The sequence below is a fragment of the Episyrphus balteatus genome, chromosome 2 (assembly GCF_945859705.1).
Source record: "Episyrphus balteatus chromosome 2, idEpiBalt1.1, whole genome shotgun sequence".
NCBI classification, from domain to species: Eukaryota; Metazoa; Arthropoda; class Insecta; order Diptera; family Syrphidae; genus Episyrphus; species Episyrphus balteatus.
Window position 1 is genome coordinate 48034144 of NC_079135.1, and position 25321 is coordinate 48059464.

Here is a 25321-nt window from a genome sequence, read left to right on the forward strand (position 1 = left end):
ACATAAAAGGGAAAATATCATGTTCAAGTTATTGGACTGTTTAAGTTATCGTATGTTCAAGTTAGCGAGAGTCCACTGTATTATCGTCTAGAATATGTTTATTTTTTTCCATAACAATTTTTTTTTAAGATATTTGGGATAGAAGCTTATGATATCTCAAAATCTTAGTGGTTAACGTAACAAATGGTTTTTTTGAAGCAGGTTTCCAGTTTTTGACTCCTGATTTGGATATGAAAAGCAAAATATTGCCGAAAAATTTATATCGTCGGCTTAGACCTTAGAGTGTCAACCTGCTAACTCCACTTTTGGGCAAAATTGAGTTAGTAAGTCAGCCAAATTGCGTGATGAGTAAAACAGCTAACTCCATTATTCCCAAAGAAATCCTGCTAACTCCATCAAAACTTCTTAAATCAACAGTTATCTCATTAATAAACATAAAATAGCTAAACAAGAAAATAGACGAGGTTTTTGGATAACAAAAAGGTACACCACTTTATAGTGGGTGTAACAGCTGATTTCACATTCCTCCTGAATTACCCTGGTTTTACAAGAAAATAAAACAATCTATTGGTACACAATTCATAAAATTGTTTTTATTTTTGGAGGAAAACCTGCTAAATTTTTTTTTTATAATTTTCCACAATAATTGACTTAGTACATGAGCATTTTAAAATTTTCATAGCTGTTGCACTTTTTCTTTGAAAAAATATTGAAATTCGTTTTTACATGCAAAATGTAAACAAAAAAAATATTTTATGAAAAATTTGAAACACCTGTGGTATAAAAAAAATCTATAGGAACGTAGATGGCCAACTTTTTTAAAAATATGCGCGTCCAAAGGGAATTGCAGAATGGTAAAAGTTTTTATCAAATCTACAGTTACTAGGAAGTTATTGGTACCAATGTGCAAAAAAGCCTATTAATTTAATAAATTATTTTAACTGCAAAATCATAAGCTTTTCACATTGCTGCCACAAATGCATGGATTCCATCAGTTTTTTTTAATCAGTCATATTTTGCAATAATTCTTCTAATACATAACCATTAAAAAAAATGTATAACCGTTGAACAGTGGCTATAAAAAATGATTTAACTTTTTTTTAAATGCAAAATAGAAAAAAGTATTTGTTTGCCAATTTGCCAATTATCAGTTTAAAAAGATAAATTAGAGATTGACCCACATTATAACTCTTAATAAAATTAAGAGAGTTAATTTTTTTTTAAATTGTAGATAATTTAAAGGACTACAACAGTATTTTATTTTGTTAGCCAATACTTGCACCGTTTACAATATAATAAGGCAAGAGTTTGCTAAACAAAAAAACCTCTTTGACTTAATATTACTTATTTTTTATTTGTTTCAACAAAAATAATGTGCACCAAATCGATAGAAAATGTTGTAAAGGACAATTAATAGCTTTATTTTTTGTCGTAGGACATTCTGTCTGAAGCCGAGTTATTCCCAAAAAACGATATTTTTGGGTGGTTACGCACCGGTTTTTCGTGCGTTCATTTATCAATTGCTCGGTCATCTTTGGTAATAAAGAGTTGATTTTTTCTGTAAAATGCAGGAAATTGAGAGGGCTACAAAATAGGTTAGAAAAATGTTACATATTATATAAGCTTTTTTCGAAATAAAAACGAAAATGTGTTTTTTAACAACTAGAATTTGACTTTAACTGGCTGCCATTTTGTAGTAACTCACTTTAATACGGAAGAGAATGTATGTTTATTTTTTGGTTTACGACATACTGTAGCAAAGATATTAGCTTAGAAGTAAAATATCCCAAAAAATGCATTTTTGTGAATAACTCCGCTAAAAAGAATGATCAGGTCGTGAGAAATTGGGTTTAAGCCTTATAAATATACCCCTATCGATCCATGAAATAAAAACTGACAGTGCCTCTGTGCGCAAGGTTAGGCCCTTTTTTCCGACGCTTTGACTGGAGTAAAAAACGAATTTCAATATTTTTTCAAAAAAAAAGTGCAACAGCTATACAAATTTTTAAGTGGTTATAGTTTTAGTCAATTATTGTAGAAAATTATAAAAAAAAGAAATTAAAAAAGAAAAAAATTCGTTCATTCGTGATTGTGGTGAACGAAAACGTAAGATGATGAAATTTAAAATACACTGAACGAAAAAAAGCTAGTATTTTCTAAACTGGTTGCGTTAGAAATTCGTGATTGTGGTGAACGAAAACGTAAGATGATGAAATTTAAAATACACTGAACGAAAAAAAGCTAGTATTTTCTAAACTGGTTGCGATAGTAGAAATGTTTTCTATTTGGTTTTAGTACAGTCATAAGTTTAGCTATCAGCCATTTCAGGCTTATCCATTTTCTACCGGACACCATGTAGAGAAATAGTGATGAGTGTTGTCCAACTTCGAATTGAATTTTTAAAAAAGTACCTATACTACTTTATTGTTTTCTACATCTCGGTGCGTAGATATTCTTTAGTCATCTTCATTAAATACTGCATCGGTCCTCCTAATTAAAGGTAAAAACTTCCCGAGCCAGATCATGCGCTTTACTTTACTAGTTTTGCTGTGTCCTTGTATATTGCGTAATTATGTATACGGGAGTAAAACTCAATGATGCATTTGAAGCGTTCTCTCTCACCTATGACAAACAATATGCTTCTGCGTATAGAAAAAAAACATACCAAAATCTTAAATGTATGTATTGTGTGTAAGTTGTCTTTGTTTTAACTAAAGTTTAAAATGCACGCAAACATTTTCATTTGCCTTTTTTTTAGTAGCTGTTAAAAATTAAAACCTACGACAATGACCTTGAGAGCCATCTGTCGGGTAGTTTATTAAATTAATTTAAAATACTGTTAGACATTTTTAAATTTTATTTCTTAGTTTAAAAAACTCTTAATAACATTTTGTACATAAAATATAAGCAATAAAAACTATACGATATTATTTTGTATAATAGGTTTTAATACAAATTTAAATTTATTTAAACTTCGCTTTGTTTTTGAATTACTAAAAAAGCCTATTTAAAAGTTGGATGTTTATGTAAGTGTCATTTTGTGTTGCAGCTCTTCTGTAAAATGGAAATCTAAAATCGCCGGTATTCCTTCTATTATAAAACGATAAATTTAATTTAATTTTATTTAATTTAACATTCAATTCTCACCTAGCATAGGAACTAAATCCAGTTTACTAAAAATTATTTCGTTCCCACGGAGCGAGAACTAACTCAAACTCTCTAAGTGGAATTAGTTCCCTGCTACGCCAAAGGGATTAATAACTCCAACCCTTGAATCATTTCCAGTTCCAAATTTTAATTTTTTTTGTTGATTCAATAATTTTTTTTTTATTTTTAAAACAGAAACCAGATTTTATATTGGAGAGGATTAGGTTCATATTCCTTACCAGCTCATAGCCTGTTGCTTTGAACTCCTCTGTTGAGCTTGGAACCTTTTGGGACTTTATGGCTAAGAGCGCGATTCGCCGTCAGAAGCTTGCAGAAAATATTTTTTCAAATACCTGCCGTGAACTGGTATTCATGCAGGTTATTGTTAATGTACTCATGAAGTTAAATTTTTCCTTTCAATACGTTTGGACCTCTCTATAGCCTCAATGGCGAGTCGTTTTTTTTTTTTTCGTTTTGAGGGAAGATAATATTTCACGGTGCTCTCATTGCAATCATTCTTGCGTCGTCAATTTTCAATTATTATCCTTTCCAATTTGATTTTAGGCATGTACTTGAACTAGAATATAATATTTTAAATTAATATACATATTAAAACAATATTTAAATATTTCCAAATCCAACGATACATTTTTCAAGAAAATCGGTTGAAAATTGGCTAAGAAATGAATTTTTAACGACTTCACCCCAGGCAGAAACACGAAAATTTCATATTTAACGTTTTTTGCTTATCATACACATTTTTAAACTTTTCCATATAATCACACCATATTCATAAATTTTGGCTTAAATTGAAAAACAAAAAAACATTGCAAAAATTGACAGCATAAAGAAAAAAATAAAAAATATAAAAAAAGTCAAATTAAAAAAAATATTCTTTTCAGCCTGAGATTTGAACAAGTAGTCTTCAGTTATGCAGATTTGGAGAAAAATGGGATCGCAATTATCTAAATCTCACCATTTAATTTTACCAATACTCATTAATACCAAATTTACTAATCTCCGGACATTTCCTACCCGTCTGTTACTTTCTAACATACTCATAACAGATATAATCAACGTAATTTCATTTCCCTAAACAGATGAGATTTATCTAACTGCCCAACAGACCCCTATCAGGTGGAGCGTCAATTCTGACTCTGATTCGTCCGGGCTCGAAAAAAAATCTGTGAATTATAAAATTTGTGAAGTGTAAAATTGGGTAAAATTTGAAAATTTTTGTCTTGGAAGGGGGAGGGAGCTTTTAAAAGAAAGCTCTTTCAATTTTGTTTTTTGGATTGTAGGGTGCGTTCTAAAAGTTCGGTTGACTGTTAAATAACAGATTGACAGAATTTAGACAGAATTGACAGCCAGACCATAGAATGGAAGCTTTCGAGGGAGCTTCGAAGGGAGAGCTTTTCAATTTTGTTTTGGAAACAAATGTGGATTGTAGGGTGCGTTCTAAAAGTTCGGTTGACTGTTAAATAACAGATGACAGAATTTAGACAGAATTGACAGCCAGACCATAGAATGGGAGCTTTCGAGGGAGCTTCGAAGGGAGAGCTTTTCAATTTTGTTTTGGAAACAAATGTGGATTGTAGGGTGCGTTCTAAAAGTTCGGTTGACTGTTAAATAACAGATTGACAGAATTTAGACGGAATTGACAGGCAGACCATAGATTGGTAAATTTTTGACAATTAAATGTCAAATTTAACAAAAATAACAGACCAGCTTCACAAATCGAAAAATTTACCTTTAATGACCTCAGAACACCGCGGGAAAACTGTGGAACACGGCGAAAGACCGCGGAATAAACCGTGGACCACCGCGAATGATGGCAAAAAAAAAACCGCGGAACACCGTGACTGACCGCGAAAAAACCACGCAATTGACCTCAAAAAAACCGTGGACTATCGCGAATGACCACGAAAAAAACCGCGGAACATCGCGAATGACCGCGGTAAAAACCGCGAAAAAAACCGCGGGTTCGCGGTTTTTTCTCCGGTCGATTAAGATGTTCCGCGGTTTTTTTCGCGGTTTTTTCTCTGGTCATTCCCGATGGTCCGCGTTTTTTTCGCGGTTTTTACCTTGGTCATTCGCGGTGGCCCCTCGACTTTTTCTGCGCTCATTCGCGGTGTTCCACAGTTTTTGCCGTGGTCATTCGCGGTGGTCCACGGTTTTTCCCGCGATCGTTCGCGGTGTTCTGTGGTTTATTTGCGGTCAGTCACGGTGTTCCGCGGTTTTTTCAGTGATCATTCGTGGTGGTCCACGGTTTCCGCGGTCTCTCGGAGTGTTCCACGGGTTTCCCGCGGTGTCCTACGGTTTTTTCTGCAGTGCTCCACGATCTTTTTCGCTGTCATTGGCTGTGTTCCATGGTCATTAAGGGTATATTTTCCGATTTGTGAAGCTGGTCTGTCAATTTTTCAAATTTGACATTTAATTGGCAAAAGTCTTCCAATCTATGGTCTGCCTGTCAATTCTGTCTAAATTCTGCCAATATGTTGTTTAACAGTCAACCGAACTTTTAGAACGCACCCTACAATCCGCATTTGTTTCCAAAACAAAATTGAAAAGCTCTCCCTTCGAAGCTCCCTCGAAAGCTCCCAATCTATGGTCTGGCTGTCAATTCTGTCTAAATTCTGTCTATCTGTTATTTAACAGTCAACCGAACTTTTAGAACGCACCCTACAAACCAAAAAACAAAATTGAAAGAGCTTTCCCTTAAAAGCTCCCTCCCCGTTCCAAGACAAAATTTTTCAAATTGTACCCAATTTTACACTTCACACATTTTACAATTCACAGATTTTTTTTCGAGCCCGGACGAATCAGAGTCAGAATTGACGCTCCACCTGATAGGGGTCTGTTGGGCAGTTAGATAAATCTCATCTGTTTAGGGAAATGAAATTACGTTGATTATATCTGTTATGAGTATGTTAGAAAGTAACAGACGGGTAGGAAATGTCCGGAGATTAGTAAATTTGGTATTAATGAGTATTGGTAAAATTAAATGGTGAGATTTAGATAATTGCGATCCCATTTTTCTCCAAATCTGCATAACTGAAGACTACTTGTTCAAATCTCAGGCTGAAAAGAATATTTTTTTTTAATTTGACTTTTTTTATATTTTTTATTTTTTTCTTTATGCTGTCAATTTTTGCAATGTTTTTTTTTGTTTTTCAATTTAAGCCAAAATTTATGAATATGGTGTGATGCAGTTCAGTATGGAAAAGTGTTAAAATGTGTATGAGAAGCAAAAAACGTTAAATATGAAATGTTCGTGTTTCTGCCTATGGTGAAGTCGTTAAAAATTCATTTCTTAGCCAATTTTCAACCGATTTTCTTGAAAAATGTATCGTTGGATTTGGAAATATTTAAATATTGTTTTAATATGTATATTAATTTAAAATATTAAATTCTAAAATCAAATTGGGAAAAACAATAATTTCAAGAATGTTTGCAATTAGAGGACCGTGGAATACCAGCTTCTCAGGAGGAAAAAAATGAGCCTAGTCATTTAGACCATAGAGAGATTTAAGAACAGATCCAAATGTATTAAGAGAGGAAAGGAAAATTTAACCCTGAACAGATATAAAGTCTCGTTTCTGTTTTAATATAAAAAAAATATTGAATCAACAAAAATAAAAATGTGGACTGAAAAGTGATCGAATGGATGGAGTAGTTAACCCCTCTCACGGTGCAGGGCACGAATTCCACTGAGGGAGTTGTTTTCCACTCAAAATGCTATGTGTGGATCTAAATGCGAAAAAAATGTGTGGTTATTATTTTTCCCTTTGAATGTTAAATTAAGTCTTATTTTCGCCAAGAAGAAGTTTAATCGAAAAAAAAAGAATTGCGTATTTTAAATTTGATTTTTTACAGAATCTTGAAAAGCACGAATTTATTTCGAAATTCTTAGTTTTCAGGAATTTTAAAATGGTATAGTACATTAATGTCCACGAAACTAACCCCCTACAGGCATTCAGTATTAATTCTTTTTAATTTAGAATTAAAAAATTCTTTTTTGATGTTTTTTGTTATTTCAATATTTTGAATTTAGGCATATTTACTTTTGACTAGGGCTATTGCGATAGCTGCTTTTAATCACTCTGCTCTTCCACTGAACAGAGAACAGTTTTCTTTGCTGCATTTGCAAAAAATCATCAAACAACTTCGAAGAACCCAAAAGTCATAGACAAATTGTTCAATGACTTTGCTATGTTTTTTTTTCCTATAAAATGGCGATCATGAAGCGATCAAATAAACAGGGCGAACATAAATATTCTCTGCTCTTAATGAATTACTGCTTTTTTAAGCAAAAATGCTCTGCTTTTTTTAACATCGCGACTTTTGTTCACAAAATGTACTATGCTCTTTGAAAATTATCTGCTCTTTTGCGAGATTTCTGTCATATCTAATGATTAATAACACTGGTCGGCAACGAAAATAGAGCTTGAACCAACTTATAATTTTTTAAAGAATTTCAAAATATCACTGGCTCTGGAAATATTTGCTTATTAACAGGTCAAAAGCGCGTTTATCGTCGAATTACATGAGCCTTAAATTTTTTGTTTGCAAAACTTCTTATACATTTTCATAAAGCCATATATTATCGTCTAGAATATGTTTATTTTTTTCCATAACAATTTTTTTTTTAAGATATTTGGGATAGAAGCTTATGATATCTCAAAATCTTAGTGGTTAACGCAACAAATGGTTTTTTGAAGCAGGTTTGAAGTAAATTCCAGTTTTTGACTCCTGATTTGGATATGAAAAGCAAAATATTGGGAAAAATTTATATCGTCGGCTTAGACCTTAGAGTGTCAACCTGCTAACTCCACTTTTGGGCAAAATTGAGTTAGTAAGTCTGGCAAATTGCGTGATGAGTAAAACAGCTTACTCCATTATTCCCAAAGAATTCCTGCTAACTCCATTAAAACTTCTTAAATCAACAGTTATCTCATTAATAAACATAAAATAGCTAAACAAGAAAATAGACGAGGTTTTTGGATAACAAAAAGGTACACCACTTTATAGTGGGTGTAACAGCTGATTTCACATTCCTCCTGAATTACCCTGGTTTTACAAGAAAATAAAACAATCTATTGGTACACAATTCATAAAATTGTTTTTATTTTATGAGGAAAACCTGCTAATTTTTTTTTTTTTATAATTTTCCACAATAATTGACTGAGTACATGAGCATTTAAAAATTTTCATAGCTGTTGCACTTTTTCTTTGAAAAATTATTGAAATTCGTTTTTACATGCAAAATGTAAAAAAAAAATATTTTATGAAAAATTTGAATCACCTGTGGTATAAAAAAAATCTATAGGAACGTAGATGGCCAACTTTTTTAAAAATATGCGCGTCCAAAGGGAATTGCAGAATGGTAAAAGTTTTTATCAAATCTACAGTTACTAGGAAGTTATTGGTACCAAAGTGCAAAAAAGCCTATTAATTTAATAAATTATTTTAACTGCAAAATCATAAGCTTTTCACATTGCTGCCACAAATGCATGGATTCCATCAGTTTTTTTAATAAGTTATATTTTGCAATAATTCTTCTAATACATAACCATTAAAAAAAATGTATAACCGTTGAACAGTGGCTATAAAAAATGATTTAACTTTATTTTAAATGCAAAATAGAAAAAAGTATTTGTTTGCCAATTTGCCAATTATCAGTTTAAAAAGATAAATTAGAGATTGACCCACATTATAACTCTTAATAAAATTAAGAGAGTTAATTTTTTTTTAAATTGTAGATAATTTAAAGGACTACAACAGTATTTTATTTTGTTAGCCAATACTTGCACCGTTTACAATATAATAAGGCAAGAGTTTGCTAAACAAAAAAACCTCTTTGACTTAATATTACTTATTTTTTATTTGTTTCAACAAAAATAATGTGCACCAAATCGATAGAAAATGTTGTAAAGGACAATTAATAGCTTTATTTTTTGTCGTAGGACATTCTGTCTGAAGCCGAGTTATTCCCAAAAAACGATATTTTTGGGTGGTTACGCACCGGTTTTTCGTGCGTTCATTTATCAATTGCTCGGTCATCTTTGGTAATAAAGAGTTGATTTTTTCTGTAAAATGCAGGAAATTGAGAGGGCTACAAAATAGGTTAGAAAAATTTTACATATTATATAAGCTTTTTTCGAAATAAAAACGAAAATGTGTTTTTTAACAACTAGAATTTGACTTTAACTGGCTGCCATTTTGTAGTAACTCACTTTAATACGGAAGAGAATGTATGTTTATTTTTTGGTTTACGACATACTGTAGCAAAGATATTAGCTTAGAAGTAAAATATCCCAAAAAATGCATTTTTGTGAATAACTCCGCTAAAAAGAATGATCAGGTCGTGAGAAATTGGGTTTAAGCCTTATAAATATACCCCTATCGATCCATGAAATAAAAACTGACAGTGCCTCTGTGCGCAAGGTTAGGCCCTTTTTTCCGACGCTTTGACTGGAGTAAAAAACGAATTTCAATATTTTTTCAAAAAAAAAGTGCAACAGCTATACAAATTTTTAAGTGGTTATAGTTTTAGTCAATTATTGTAGAAAATTATAAAAAAAAAGAAATTAAAAAAGAAAAAAATTCGTTCATTCGTGATTGTGGTGAACGAAAACGTAAGATGATGAAATTTAAAATACACTGAACGAAAAAAAGCTAGTATTTTCTAAACTGGTTGCGATAGAAATGTTTTCTATTTGGTTTTAGTACAGTCATAAGTTTAGCTATCAGCCATTTCAGGCTTATCCATTTTCTACCGGACACCATGTAGAGAAATAGTGATGAGTGTTGTCCAACTTCGAATTGAATTTTTAAAAAAGTACCTATACTACTTTATTGTTTTCTACATCTCGGTGCGTAGATATTCTTTAGTCATCTTCATTAAATACTGCATCGGTCCTCCTAATTAAAGGTAAAAACTTCCCGAGCCAGATCATGCGCTTTACTTTACTAGTTTTGCTGTGTCCTTGTATATTGCGTAATTATGTATACGGGAGTAAAACTCAATGATGCATTTGAAGCGTTCTCTCTCACCTATGATAAACAATATGCTTCTGCGTATAGAAAAAAAACATACCAAAATCTTAAATTTATGTATTGTGTGTAAGTTGTGTTTGTTTTAACTAAAGTTTAAAATGCACGCAAACATTTTCATTTGCCTTTTTTTTAGTAGCTGTTAAAAATTAAAACCTACGACAATGACCTTGAGAGCCATCTGTCAGGTAGTTTATTAAATTAATTTAAAATACTGTTAGACATTTTTAAATTTTATTTCTTAGTTTAAAAAACTCTTAATAACATTTTGTACATAAAATATAAGCAATAAAAACTATACGATATTATTTTGTATAATAGGTTTTAATACAAATTTAAATTTATTTAAACTTCGCTTTGTTTTTGAATTACTAAAAAAGCCTATTTAAAAGTTGGATGTTTATGTAAGTGTCATTTTGTGTTGCAGCTCTTCTGTAAAATGGAAATCTAAAATCGCCGGTATTCCTTCTATTATTAAACGATAAATTTAATTTAATTTTATTTAATTTAACATTCAATTCTCACCTAGCATAGGAACTAAATCCAGTTTACTAAAAATTATTTCGTTCCCACGGAGCGAGAACTCACTCAAACTCTCTAAGTGGAATTAGTTCCCTGCTACGCCAAAGTGATTAATAACTCCAACCTTGAATCATTTCCAGTTCCAAATTTTAATTTTTTTTGTTGATTCAATAATTTTTTTTTTATTTTTAAAACAGAAACCAGACTTTATATTGGAGAGGATTAGGTTCATATTCCTTACCAACTCATAGCCTGTTGCTTTGAACTCCTCTGTTGAGCTTGGAACCTTTTGGGACTTTATGGCTAAGAGCGCGATTCGCCGTCAGAAGCTTGCAGAAAATATTTTTTCAAATACCTGCCGTGAACTGGTATTCATGCAGGTTATTGTTAATGTACTCATGAAGTTAAATTTTTCCTTTTATCTTTCAATACGTTTGGACCTCTCTATAGTCTCAATGGCGAGTCGTTTTTTTTTTTCGTTTTGAGGGAAGATAATATTTCACGGTGCTCTCATTGCAATCATTCTTGCGTCGTCAATTTTCAATTATTATCCTTTCCAATTTGATTTTAGGCATGTACTTGAACTAGAATATAATATTTTAAATTAATATATGTACATATTAAAACAATATTTAAATATTTCCAAATCCAACGATACATTTTTCAAGAAAATCGGTTGAAAATTGGCTAAGAAATGAATTTTTAACGACTTCACCCCAGGCAGAAACACGAAAATTTCATATTTAACGTTTTTTGCTTCTCATACACATTTTTAAACTTTTCCATATCATCACACCATATTCATAAATTTTGGCTTAAATTGAAAAACAAAAAAACATTGCAAAAATTGACAGCATAAAGAAAAAAATAAAAAATATAAAAAAAGTCAAATTAAAAAAAAATATTCTTTTCAGCCTGAGATTTGAACAAGTAGTCTTCAGTTATGCAGATTTGGAGAAAAATGGGATCGCAATTATCTAAATCTCACCATTTAATTTTACCAATACTCATTAATACCAAATTTACTAATCTCCGGACATTTTCTACCCGTCTGTTACTTTCTAACATACTCATAACAGATATAATCAACGTAATTTCATTTCCCTAAACAGATGAGATTTATCTAACTGCCCAACAGACCCCTATCAGGTGGAGCGTCAATTCTGACTCTGATTCGTCCGGGCTCGAAAAAAAATCTGTGAATTATAAAAGGTGTGAAGTGTAAAATTGGGTACAATTGGAAAATTTTTGTCTTGGAAGGGGGAGGGAGCTTTTAAAAGAAAGCTCTTTCAATTTTGTTTTTTGGATTGTAGGGTGCGTTCTAAAAGTTCGGTTGACTGTTAAATAACAGATTGACAGAATTTAGACAGAATTGACAGCCAGACCATAGAATGGAAGCTTTCGAGGGAGCTTCGAAGGGAGAGCTTTTCAATTTTGTTTTGGAAACAAATGTGGATTGTAGGGTGCGTTCTAAAAGTTCGGTTGACTGTTAAATAACAGATGACAGAATTTAGACAGAATTGACAGCCAGACCATAGAATGGGAGCTTTCGAGGGAGCTTCGAAGGGAGAGCTTTTCAATTTTGTTTTGGAAACAAATGTGGATTGTAGGGTGCGTTCTAAAAGTTCGGTTGACTGTTAAATAACAGATTGACAGAATTTAGACGGAATTGACAGGCAGACCATAGATTGGTAAATTTTTGACAATTAAATGTCAAATTTAACAAAAATAACAGACCAGCTTCACAAATCGAAAAATATACCTTTAATGACCTCAGAACACCGCGGGAAAACTGTGGAACACGGCGAAAGACCGCGGAATAAACCGTGGACCACCGCGAATGATGGCAAAAAAAAACCGCGGAACACCGTGACTGACCGCGAAAAAACCACGCAATTGACCTCAAAAAAACCGTGGACTATCGCGAATGACCACGAAAAAAACCGCGGAACATCGCGAATGACCGCGGTAAAAACCGCGAAAAAAACCGCGGGTTCGCGGTTTTTTCTCCGGTCGATTAAGATGTTCCGCGGTTTTTTTCGCGGTTTTTTCTCTGGTCATTCCCGATGGTCCGCGTTTTTTTCGCGGTTTTTACCTTGGTCATTCGCGGTGGCCCCTCGACTTTTTCTGCGCTCATTCGCGGTGTTCCACAGTTTTTGCCGTGGTCATTCGCGGTGGTCCACGGTTTTTCCCGCGATCGTTCGCGGTGTTCTGTGGTTTATTTGCGGTCAGTCACGGGGTTCCGCGGTTTTTTCAGTGATCATTCGTGGTGGTCCACGGTTTCCGCGGTCTCTCGGAGTGTTCCACGGGTTTCCCGCGGTGTCCTACGGTTTTTTCTGCAGTGCTCCACGATCTTTTTCGCTGTCATTGGCTGTGTTCCATGGTCATTAAGGGTATATTTTCCGATTTGTGAAGCTGGTCTGTCAATTTTTCAAATTTGACATTTAATTGGCAAAAGTCTTCCAATCTATGGTCTGCCTGTCAATTCTGTCTAAATTCTGCCAATATGTTGTTTAACAGTCAACCGAACTTTTAGAACGCACCCTACAATCCACATTTGTTTCCAAAACAAAATTGAAAAGCTCTCCCTTCGAAGCTCCCTCAAAAGCTCCCAATCTATGGTCTGGCTGTCAATTCTGTCTAAATTCTGTCTATCTGTTATTTAACAGTCAACCGAACTTTTAGAACGCACCCTACAATCCAAAAAACAAAATTGAAAGAGCTTTCCCTTAAAAGCTCCCTCCCCGTTCCAAGACAAAATTTTTCAAATTGTACCCAATTTTACACTTCACACATTTTACAATTCACAGATTTTTTTTCGAGCCCGGACGAATCAGAGTCAGAATTGACGCTCCACCTGATAGGGGTCTGTTGGGCAGTTAGATAAATCTCATCTGTTTAGGGAAATGAAATTACGTTGATTATATCTGTTATGAGTATGTTAGAAAGTAACAGACGGGTAGGAAATGTCCGGAGATTAGTAAATTTGGTATTAATGAGTATTGGTAAAATTAAATGGTGAGATTTAGATAATTGCGATCCCATTTTTCTCCAAATCTGCATAACTGAAGACTACTTGTTCAAATCTCAGGCTGAAAAGAATATTTTTTTTTAATTTGACTTTTTTTATATTTTATATTTTTTTCTTTATGCTGTCAATTTTTGCAATGTTTTTTTTTGTTTTTCAATTTAAGCCAAAATTTATGAATATGGTGTGATGCAGTTCAGTATGGAAAAGTGTTAAAATGTGTATGAGAAGCAAAAAACGTTAAATATGAAATTTTCGTGTTTCTGCCTGGGGTGAAGTCGTTAAAAATTCATTTCTTAGCCAATTTTCAACCGATTTTCTTGAAAAATGTATCGTTGGATTTGGAAATATTTAAATATTGTTTTAATATGTATATTAATTTAAAATATTATATTCTAAAATCAAATTGGGAAAAACAATAATTTCAAGAATGTTTGCAATTAGAGGACCGTGGAATACCAGCTTCTCAGGAGGAAAAAAATGAGCCTAGTCATTTAGACCATAGAGAGAGTTAAGAACAGATCCAAATGTATTAAGAGAGGAAAGGAAAATTTAACCCTGAACAGATATAAAGTCTCGTTTCTGTTTTAATATAAAAAAAATATTGAATCAACAAAAAGAAAAATGTGGACTGAAAAGTGATCGAATGGATGGAGTAGTTAACCCCTCTCACGGTGCAGGGCACGAATTCCACTGAGGGAGTTGTTTTCCACTCAAGATGCTATGTGTGGATCTAAATGCGAAAAAAATGTGTGGTTATTATTTTTCCCTTTGAATGTTAAATTAAGTCCCATTTTCGCCAAGAAGAAGTTTAATCGAAAAAAAAGAATTGCGTATTTTAAATTTGATTTTTTACAGAATCTTGAAAAGCACGAATTTATTTCGAAATTCTTAGTTTTCAGGAATTTTAAAATGGTATAGTACATTAATGTCCACGAAACTAACCCCCTTCAGGCATTCAGTATTAATTCTTTTTAATTTAGAATTAAAAAATTCTTTTTTGATGTTTTTTGTTATTTCAGTATTTTGAATTTAGGCATATTTACTTTTGACTAGGGCTATTGCGATAGCTGCTTTTAATCACTCTGCTCTTCCACTGAACAGTTTATCTTTGCTGCATTTGCAAAAAATCATCAAACAACTTCGAAGAACCCAAAAGTCATAGACAAATTGTTCAATGACTTTGCTATGTTTTTTTTTCCTATAAAATGGCGATCATGAAGCGATCAAATAACCAGGGCGAACATAAATATTCTCTGCTCTTAATGACCTTAGAGTGTCAACCTGCTAACTCCACTTTTGGGCAAAATTGAGTTAGTAAGTCAGCCAAATTGCGTGATGAGTAAAACAGCTAACTCCATTATTCCCAAAGAAATCCTGCTAACTCCATCAAAACTTCTTAAATCAACAGTTATCTCATTAATAAACATAAAATAGCTAAACAAGAAAATAGACGAGGTTTTTGGATAACAAAAAGGTACACCACTTTATAGTGGGTGTAACAGCTGATTTCACATTGCTCCTGAATTACCCTGGGGGTATATTCTATAAAAAACGAAACGAAAACGATCGTTCGTTTTTGAAAAACGAAAGAAAATTTGCGACATATACAGAACAAATTCTTTCGTTTTTCAAGTTGTATGAATCAAACCTTTCGCACACACGAAAACGTTTGTTCGTTTTCGCCATACAGAATCTCACCCCTGGTTTTACAAGAAAATAAAACAATCTATTGGTACACAATTCATAAAATTGTTTTTATTTTTGGAGGAAAACCTGCTAAATTTTTTTTTTATAATTTTCCACAATAATTGACTTAGTACATGAGCATTTTAAAATTTTCATAGCTGTTGCACTTTTTCTTTGAAAAAATATTGAAATTCGTTTTTACATGCAAAATGTAAAAAAAAAAAATATTTTATGAAAAATTTGAAACACCTGTGGTATAAAAAAAATCTATAGGAACGTAGATGGCCAACTTTTTTAAAAATATGCGCGTCCAAAGGGAATTGCAGAATGGTAAAAGTTTTTATCAAATCTACAGTTACTAGGAAGTTATTGGTACCAATGTGCAAAAAAGCCTATTAATTTAATAAATTATTTTAACTGCAAAATCATAAGCTTTTCACATTGCTGCCACAAATGCATGGATTCCATCAGTTTTTTTTAATCAGTCATATTTTGCAATAATTCTTCTAATACATAACCATTAAAAAAAATGTATAACCGTTGAACAGTGGCTATAAAAAATGATTTAACTTTTTTTTAAATGCAAAATAGAAAAAAGTATTTGTTTGCCAATTTGCCAATTATCAGTTTAAAAAGATAAATTAGAGATTGACCCACATTATAACTCTTAATAAAATTAAGAGAGTTAATTTTTTTTTAAATTGTAGATAATTCAAAGGACTACAACAGTATTTTATTTTGTTAGCCAATACTTACACCGTTTACAATATAATAAGGCAAGAGTTTGCTAAACAAAAAAACCTCTTTGACTTAATATTACTTATTTTTTATTTGTTTCAACAAAAATAATGTGCACCAAATCGATAGAAAATGTTGTAAAGGACAATTAATAGCTTTATTTTTTGTCGTAGGACATTCTGTCTGAAGCCGAGTTATTCCCAAAAAACGATATTTTTGGGTGGTTACGCACCGGTTTTTCGTGCGTTCATTTATCAATTGCTCGGTCATCTTTGGTAATAAAGAGTTGATTTTTTCTGTAAAATGCAGGAAATTGAGAGGGCTACAAAATAGGTTAGAAAAATGTTACATATTATATAAGCTTTTTTCGAAATAAAAACGAAAATGTGTTTTTTAACAACTAGAATTTGACTTTAACTGGCTGCCATTTTGTAGTAACTCACTTTAATACGGAAGAGAATGTATGTTTATTTTTTGGTTTACGACATACTGTAGCAAAGATATTAGCTTAGAAGTAAAATATCCCAAAAAATGCATTTTTGTGAATAACTCCGCTAAAAAGAATGATCAGGTCGTGAGAAATTGGGTTTAAGCCTTATAAATATACCCCTATCGATCCATGAAATAAAAACTGACAGTGCCTCTGTGCGCAAGGTTAGGCCCTTTTTTCCGACGCTTTGACTGGAGTAAAAAACGAATTTCAATATTTTTTCAAAAAAAAAGTGCAACAGCTATACAAATTTTTAAGTGGTTATAGTTTTAGTCAATTACTGTAGAAAATTATAAAAAAAAGAAATTAAAAAAGAAAAAAATTCGTTCATTCGTGATTGTGGTGAACGAAAACGTAAGATGATGAAATTTAAAATACACTGAACGAAAAAAAGCTAGTATTTTCTAAACTGGTTGCGATAGAAATGTTTTCTATTTGGTTTTAGTACAGTCATAAGTTTAGCTATCAGCCATTTCAGGCTTATCCATTTTCTACCGGACACCATGTAGAGAAATAGTGATGAGTGTTGTCCAACTTCGAATTGAATTTTTAAAAAAGTACCTATACTACTTTATTGTTTTCTACATCTCGGTGCGTAGATATTCTTTAGTCATCTTCATTAAATACTGCATCGGTCCTCCTAATTAAAGGTAAAAACTTCCCGAGCCAGATCATGCGCTTTACTTTACTAGTTTTGCTGTGTCCTTGTATATTGCGTAATTATGTATACGGGAGTAAAACTCAATGATGCATTTGAAGCGTTCTCTCTCACCTATGACAAACAATATGCTTCTGCGTATAGAAAAAAAACATACCAAAATCTTAAATGTATGTATTGTGTGTAAGTTGTCTTTGTTTTAACTAAAGTTTAAAATGCACGCAAACATTTTCATTTGCCTTTTTTTTAGTAGCTGTTAAAAATTAAAACCTACGACAATGACCTTGAGAGCCATCTGTCGGGTAGTTTATTAAATTAATTTAAAATACTGTTAGACATTTTTAAATTTTATTTCTTAGTTTAAAAAACTCTTAATAACATTTTGTACATAAAATATAAGCAATAAAAACTATACGATATTATTTTGTATAATAGGTTTTAATACAAATTTAAATTTATTTAAACTTCGCTTTGTTTTTGAATTACTAAAAAAGCCTATTAAAAAGTTGGATGTTTATATATAGTAAGTGTCATTTTGTGTTGCAGCTCTTCTGTAAAATGGAAATCTAAAATCGCCGGTATTCCTTCTATTATAAAACGATAAATTTAATTTAATTTTATTTAATTTAACATTCAATTCTCACCTAGGATAGGAACTAAATCCAGTTTACTAAAAATTATTTCGTTCCCACGGAGCGAGAACTAACTCAAACTCTCTAAGTGGAATTAGTTCCCTGCTACGCCAAAGGGATTAATAACTCCAACCCTTGAATCATTTCCAGTTCCAAATTTTAATTTTTTTTGTTGATTCAATAATTTTTTTTTTATTTTTAAAACAGAAACCAGACTTTATATTGGAGAGGATTAGGTTCATATTCCTTACCAACTCATAGCCTGTTGCTTTGAACTCCTCTGTTGAGCTTGGAACCTTTTGGGACTTTATGGCTAAGAGCGCGATTCGCCGTCAGAAGCTTGCAGAAAATATTTTTTCAAATACCTGCCGTGAACTGGTATTCATGCAGGTTATTGTTAATGTACTCATGAAGTTAAATTTTTCCTTTCCTCTTTCAATACGTTTGGACCTCTCTATAGTCTCAATGGCGAGTCGTTTTTTTTTTTTCGTTTTGAGGGAAGATAATATTTCACGGTGCTCTCATTGCAATCATTCTTGCGTCGTCAATTTTCAATTATTATCCTTTCCAATTTGATTTTAGGCATGTACTTGAACTAGAATATAATATTTTAAATTAATATACATATTAAAACAATATTTAAATATTTCCAAATCCAACGATACATTTTTCAAGAAAATCGGTTGAAAATTGGCTAAGAAATGAATTTTTAACGACTTCACCCCAGGCAGAAACACGAAAATTTCATATTTAACGTTTTTTGCTTCTCATACACATTTTTAAACTTTTCCATATAATCACACCATATTCATAAATTTTGGCTTAAATTGAAAAACAAAAAAACATTGCAAAAATTGACAGCATAAAGAAAAAAATAATAAATATAAAAAAAGTCAAATTAAAAAAAAATATTCTTTTCAGCCTGAGATTTGAACAAGTAGTCTTCAGTTATGCAGATTTGGAGAAAAATGGGATCGCAATTATCTAAATCTCACCATTTAATTTTACCAATACTCATTAATACCAAATTTACTAATCTCCGGACATTTCCTACCCGTCTGTTACTTTCTAACATACTCATAACAGATATAATCAACGTAATTTCATTTCCCTAAACAGATGAGATTTATCTAACTGCCCAACAGACCCCTATCAGGTGGAGCGTCAATTCTGACTCTGATTCGTCCGGGCTCGAAAAAAAATCTGTGAATTATAAAAGGTGTGAAGTGTAAAATTGGGTACAATTTGAAAATTTTTGTCTTGGAAGGGGGAGGGAGCTTTTAAAAGAAAGCTCTTTCAATTTTGTTTTTTGGATTGTAGGGTGCGTTCTAAAAGTTCGGTTGACTGTTAAATAACAGATTGACAGAATTTAGACAGAATTGACAGCCAGACCATAGAATGGAAGCTTTCGAGGGAGCTTCGAAGGGAGAGCTTTTCAATTTTGTTTTGGAAACAAATGTGGATTGTAGGGTGCGTTCTAAAAGTTCGGTTGACTGTTAAATAACAGATTGACAGAATTTAGACAGAATTGACAGCCAGACCATAGAATGGGAGCTTTCGAGGGAGCTTCGAAGGGAGAGCTTTTCAATTTTGTTTTGGAAACTAATGTGGATTGTAGGGTGCGTTCTAAAAGTTCGGTTGACTGTTAAATAACAGATTGACAGAATTTAGACGGAATTGACAGGCAGACCATAGATTGGTAAATTTTTGACAATTAAATGTCAAATTTAACAAAAATAACAGACCAGCTTCACAAATCGAAAAATATACCTTTAATGACCTCAGAACACCGCGGGAAAACTGTGGAACACGGCGAAAGACCGCGGAATAAACCGTGGACCACCGCGAATGATGGCAAAAAAAAAACCGCGGAACACCTAGACTGACCGCGAAAAAACCACGCAATTGACCTCAAAAAAACCGTGGACTATCGCGAATGACCACGAAAAAAACCGCGGAACATCGCGAATGACCGCGGTAAAAACCGCGAAAAAAACCGCGGGTTCGCGGTTTTTTCTCCGGTCGATTAAGATGTTCCGCGGTTTTTTTCGCGGTTTTTTCTCTGGTCATTCCCGGTGGTCCGCGTTTTTTTCGCGGTTTTTACCTTGGTCATTCGCGGTGGCCCCTCGACTTTTTCTGCGCTCATTCGCGGTGTTCCACAGTTTTTGCCGTGGTCATTCGCGGTGGTCCACGGTTTTTCCCGCGATCGTTCGCGGTGTTCTGTGGTTTATTTGCGGTCAGTCACGGTGTTCCGCGGTTTTTTCAGTGATCATTCGTGGTGGTCCACGGTTTCCGCGGTCTCTCGGAGTGTTCCACGGGTTTCCCGCGGTGTCCTACGGTTTTTTCTGCAGTGCTCCACGATCTTTTTCGCTGTCATTGGCTGTGTTCCATGGTCATTAAGGGTATATTTTCCGATTTGTGAAGCTGGTCTGTCAATTTTTCAAATTTGACATTTAATTGGCAAAAGTCTTCCAATCTATGGTCTGCCTGTCAATTCTGTCTAAATTCTGCCAATATGTTGTTTAACAGTCAACCGAACTTTTAGAACGCACCCTACAATCCGCATTTGTTTCCAAAACAAAATTGAAAAGCTCTCCCTTCGAAGCTCCCTCAAAAGCTCCCAATCTATGGTCTGGCTGTCAATTCTGTCTAAATTCTGTCTATCTGTTATTTAACAGTCAACCGAACTTTTAGAACGCACCCTACAAACCAAAAAACAAAATTGAAAGAGCTTTCCCTTAAAAGCTCCCTCCCCGTTCCAAGACAAAATTTTTCAAATTGTACCCAATTTTACACTTCACACATTTTACAATTCACAGATTTTTTTTCGAGCCCGGACGAATCAGAGTCAGAATTGACGCTCCACCTGATAGGGGTCTGTTGGGCAGTTAGATAAATCTCATCTGTTTAGGGAAATGAAATTACGTTGATTATATCTGTTATGAGTATGTTAGAAAGTAACAGACGGGTAGGAAATGTCCGGAGATTAGTAAATTTGGTATTAATGAGTATTGGTAAAATTAAATGGTGAGATTTAGATAATTGCGATCCCATTTTTCTCCAAATCTGCATAACTGAAGACTACTTGTTCAAATCTCAGGCTGAAAAGAATATTTTTTTTAAATTTGACTTTTTTTATATTTTTTATTTTTTTCTTTATGCTGTCAATTTTTGCAATGTTTTTTTTTGTTTTTCAATTTAAGCCAAAATTTATGAATATGGTGTGATGCAGTTCAGTATGGAAAAGTGTTAAAATGTGTATGAGAAGCAAAAAACGTTAAATATGAAATTTTCGTGTTTCTGCCTGGGGTGAAGTCGTTAAAAATTCATTTCTTAGCCAATTTTCAACCGATTTTCTTGAAAAATGTATCGTTGGATTTGGAAATATTTAAATATTGTTTTAATATGTATATTAATTTAAAATATTATATTCTAAAATCAAATTGGGAAAAACAATAATTTCAAGAATGTTTGCAATTAGAGGACCGTGGAATACCAGCTTCTCAGGAGGAAAAAAATGAGCCTAGTCATTTAGACCATAGAGAGAGTTAAGAACAGATCCAAATGTATTAAGAGAGGAAAGGAAAATTTAACCCTGAACAGATATAAAGTCTCGTTTCTGTTTTAATATAAAAAAAATATTGAATCAACAAAAAGAAAAATGTGGACTGAAAAGTGATCGAATGGATGGAGTAGTTAACCCCTCTCACGGTGCAGGGCACGAATTCCACTGAGGGAGTTGTTTTCCACTCAAGATGCTATGTGTGGATCTAAATGCGAAAAAAATGTGTGGTTATTATTTTTCCCTTTGAATGTTAAATTAAGTCCCATTTTCGCCAAGAAGAAGTTTAATCGAAAAAAAAGAATTGCGTATTTTAAATTTGATTTTTTACAGAATCTTGAAAAGCACGAATTCATTTCGAAATTCTTAGTTTTCAGGAATTTTAAAATGGTATAGTACATTAATGTCCACGAAACTAACCCCCTTCAGGCCTTCAGTATTAATTCTTTTTAATTTAGAATTAAAAAATTCTTTTTTGATGTTTTTTGTTATTTCAGTATTTTGAATTTAGGCATATTTACTTTTGACTAGGGCTATTGCGATAGCTGCTTTTAATCACTCTGCTCTTCCACTGAACAGAGAACAGTTTTCTTTGCTGCATTTGCAAAAAATCATCAAACAACTTCGAAGAACCCAAAAGTCATAGACAAATTGTTCAATGACTTTGCTATGTTTTTTTTTCCTATAAAATGGCGATCATGAAGCGATCAAATAAACAGGGCGAACATAAATATTCTCTGCTCTTAATGAATTACTGCTTTTTTAAGCAAAAATGCTCTGCTTTTTTTAACATCGCGACTTTTGTTCACAAAATGTACTATGCTCTTTGAAAATTATCTGCTCTTTTGCGAGATTTCTGTCATATCTAATGATTAATAACACTGGTCGGCAACGAAAATAGAGCTTGAACCAACTTATACTTTTTTAAAGAATTTCAAAATATCACTGGCTCTGGAAATATTTGCTTATTAACAGGTCAAAAGCGCGTTTATCGTCGAATTACATGAGCGTTAAATTTTTTGTTTGCAAAACTTCTTATACATTTTCATAAAGCCATATATTATCGTCTAGAATATGTTTATTTTTTTCCATAACAATTTTTTTTTTAAGATATTTGGGATAGAAGCTTATGATATCTCAAAATCTTAGTGGTTAACGTAACAAATGGTTTTTTGAAGCAGGTTTGAAGTAAATTCCAGTTTTTGACTCCTGATTTGGATATGAAAAGCAAAATATTGGGGAAAAATTTATATCGTCGGCTTAGACCTTAGAGTGTCAACCTGCTAACTCCACTTTTGGGCAAAATTGAGTTAGTAAGTCAGCCAAATTGCGTGATGAGTAAAACAGCTTACTCCATTATTCCCAAAGAATTCCTGCTAACTCCATTAAAACTTTTTAAATCAACAGTTATCTCATTAATAAACATAAAATAGCTAAACAAGAAAATAGACGAGGTTTTTGGATAACAAAAAGGTACACCACTTTATAGTGGGTGTTTTTGAGAGGAAAATCCTGAGGATCTGCACCGGACTTTACTTCGATCGACAGCGACAAAAATACTACAGCAACGAGCGACTTTACGAGGAAGCAAACATCATGACGTTGGAAAAGTATCTGCTGCAATCTGCAAAGAAACTTGTCGGAAGCATCGCCAACCACCCCAATCAGCTGATGAGAAGCATGAGAACCCAACAACGACATCCCGAACCCAGATACCTTAGTGCTTTGGATATTCTGGATGAACACATAATCCCAACCGACAACGAGGAAGTAGTTTACTTTTACGCCGATACGCAATCGGCCTACTACCGCGGCTAAATGCCATACCACCCAACCCACCATTATCAATACCACAACTGGACAACCGGGACGGAACACCCCGAGGATAACCTAGTCAGCAGACTTGTAAAATTAAGCCTATTCATGTACTATATTTATATATATTTTATCTTTTATCCATTGTATAAGGTTAGGCCCCATATGTGCCAACAAATTTTATATCAATCAATGTATCTTATTAGAAATAAGTTAACCTTAAGTCAATTGTATATAGTATGTTCAATAAAACAAAATTGAACTTGAACTTTATAGTGGGTGTAACAGCTGATTTCACATTCCTCCTGAATTACCCTGGTTTTACAAGAAAATAAAACAATCTATTGGTACACACTTCATAAAATTGTTTTTATTTTTGTAGGAAAACCTGTTTTTATCAAATCTACAGTTACTAGGAAGTTATTGGTACCAAAGTGCAAAAAAGCCTATTAATTTAATAAATTATTTTAACTGCAAAATCATAAGCTTTTCACATTGCTGCCACAAATGCATGGATTCCATCAGTTTTTTTAATCAGTCATATTTTGCAATAATTCTTCTTATACATAACCATTAAAAAAATGTATAACCGTTGAACAGTGGCTATAAAAAATGATTTAACTTTTTTTTAAATGCAAAATAGAAAAAAGTATTTGTTTGCCAATTTACCAATTATCAGTTTAAAAAGATAAACTAGAGATTGACCCACATTATAACTCTTAATAAAATTAAGAGAGTTAGTTTTTTTTTAAATTGTAGATAATTTAAAGGACTACAACAGTAGGTATTTTATTTTGTTAGCCAATACTTGCACCGTTTACAATATAATAAGGCAAGAGTTTGCTAAACAAAAAAACCTCTTTGACTTAATATTACTTATTTTTTATTTGTTTCAACAAAAATAATGTGCACCAAATCGATAGAAAATGTTGTAAAGGACAATTAATAGCTTTATTTTTTGTCGTAGGACATTCTGTCTGAAGCCGAGTTATTCCCAAAAAACGATATTTTTGGGTGGTTTCGCACCGGTTTTTCGTGCGTTCATTTATCAATTGCTCGGTCATCTTTGGTAATAAAGAGTTGATTTTTTCTGTAAAATGCAGGAAATTGAGAGGGCTACAAAATAGGTTAGAAAAATGTTACATATTATATAAGCTTTTTTCGAAATAAAAACGAAAATGTGTTTTTTAACAACTAGAATTTGACTTTAACTGGCTGCCATTTTGTAGTAACTCACTTTAATACGGAAGAGAATGTATGTTTATTTTTTGGTTTACGACATACTGTAGCAAAGATATTAGCTTAGAAGTAAAATATCCCAAAAAATGCATTTTTGTGAATAACTCCGCTAAAAAGAATGATCAGGTCGTGAGAAATTGGGTTTAAGCCTTATAAATATACCCCTATCGATCCATGAAATAAAAACTGACAGTGCCTCTGTGCGCAAGGTTAGGCCCTTTTTTCCGACGCTTTGACTGGAGTAAAAAACGAATTTCAATATTTTTTCAAAAAAAAAGTGCAACAGCTATACAAATTTTTAAGTGGTTATAGTTTTAGTCAATTATTGTAGAAAATTATAAAAAAAAGAAATTAAAGAAAAAAATTCGTTCATTCGTGATTGTGGTAAACGAAAACGTAAGATGATGAAATTTAAAATACACTGAACGAAAAAAAGCTAGTATTTTCTAAACTGGTTGCGATAGAAATGTTTTCTATTTGGTTTTAGTACAGTCATAAGTTTAGCTATCAGCCATTTCAGGCTTATCCATTTTCTACCGGACACCATGTAGAGAAATAGTGATGAGTGTTGTCCAACTTCGAATTGAATTTTTAAAAAAGTACCTATACTACTTTATTGTTTTCTACATCTCGGTGCGTAGATATTCTTTAGTCATCTTCATTAAATACTGCATCGGTCCTCCTAATTAAAGGTAAAAACTTCCCGAGCCAGATCATGCGCTTTACTTTACTAGTTTTGCTGTGT

At 32.8% G+C, this 25321-nt stretch overlaps 1 protein-coding gene and 5 long non-coding RNA genes across 7 annotated transcripts in view; 1 reads left to right on the forward strand and 5 right to left on the reverse strand.

The window, feature by feature from the left end:
- Positions 1 to 25321, forward strand: part of LOC129912357 (probable RNA helicase armi) — a 94443-nt gene that overhangs the window by 37490 nt on the left and 31632 nt on the right. The gene's annotated exons all lie outside the window — the stretch shown is intronic.
- Positions 2835 to 3559, reverse strand: LOC129912366 (uncharacterized). The gene is made up of 2 exons (XR_008771816.1): positions 3148 to 3559; positions 2835 to 3090 (listed from the first exon to the last, which is right to left on the reverse strand). It is a non-coding gene; the product is annotated as an uncharacterized LOC129912366 (long non-coding RNA).
- Positions 3593 to 4031, reverse strand: LOC129912368 (uncharacterized). The gene is made up of 2 exons (XR_008771819.1): positions 3795 to 4031; positions 3593 to 3724 (listed from the first exon to the last, which is right to left on the reverse strand). It is a non-coding gene; the product is annotated as an uncharacterized LOC129912368 (long non-coding RNA).
- On the reverse strand, positions 10416 to 10843 carry LOC129912371 (uncharacterized). Its single transcript, XR_008771822.1, has 2 exons — positions 10729 to 10843; positions 10416 to 10671 (listed from the first exon to the last, which is right to left on the reverse strand). It is a non-coding gene; the product is annotated as an uncharacterized LOC129912371 (long non-coding RNA).
- On the reverse strand, positions 11221 to 12200 carry LOC129912365 (uncharacterized). Its single transcript, XR_008771815.1, has 2 exons — positions 11384 to 12200; positions 11221 to 11309 (listed from the first exon to the last, which is right to left on the reverse strand). It is a non-coding gene; the product is annotated as an uncharacterized LOC129912365 (long non-coding RNA).
- On the reverse strand, positions 17655 to 18858 carry LOC129912361 (uncharacterized). Of its 2 annotated transcripts, XR_008771808.1 has the most exons (4): positions 18626 to 18858; positions 18212 to 18555; positions 17973 to 18094; positions 17655 to 17915 (listed from the first exon to the last, which is right to left on the reverse strand). It is a non-coding gene; the product is annotated as an uncharacterized LOC129912361 (long non-coding RNA). The 2 variants fall into 2 exon arrangements; XR_008771807.1 differs by having other exon boundaries at positions 17973 to 18555.